Consider the following 460-nt stretch of genomic DNA (forward strand, 5'->3'; position numbering starts at 1 on the left):
CGACAGAACCGACTCCACCACAATGACATTATTATTATCATTATTATTATTATCATTATTATTATTATTATTATTATTATTATTATTATTATTATTATTATTATTATTACTGGTGTTTGACGTCTTGTTATATAACCAGAAGAGATGAGTCACCATCACTACCCTCGTCGTGGTCGTCATCATCCATCATCATCATCATCATCACCATCATCATTGTCGTCATCATCATCATCTGCATCATCATCATCTGCATCATCGTCATCATCATCATCTTTGTCATTGTCGTCATCATCATCGACATCATCGTCAACATCATCACCATCGTCATCACCCTCACTTTCATCATCATCATCATCCCCACCACCACCATCATCATCATCATCATTGGTGACGACAACGATAATGATGTTGATTGAAGAAATAAAAAGTCTAAGAACTAATGCATATATACATGTCTGTG

This window comes from Octopus bimaculoides, chromosome 25, assembly GCF_001194135.2.
Source record: "Octopus bimaculoides isolate UCB-OBI-ISO-001 chromosome 25, ASM119413v2, whole genome shotgun sequence".
Taxonomy (NCBI): Eukaryota; Metazoa; Mollusca; class Cephalopoda; order Octopoda; family Octopodidae; genus Octopus; species Octopus bimaculoides.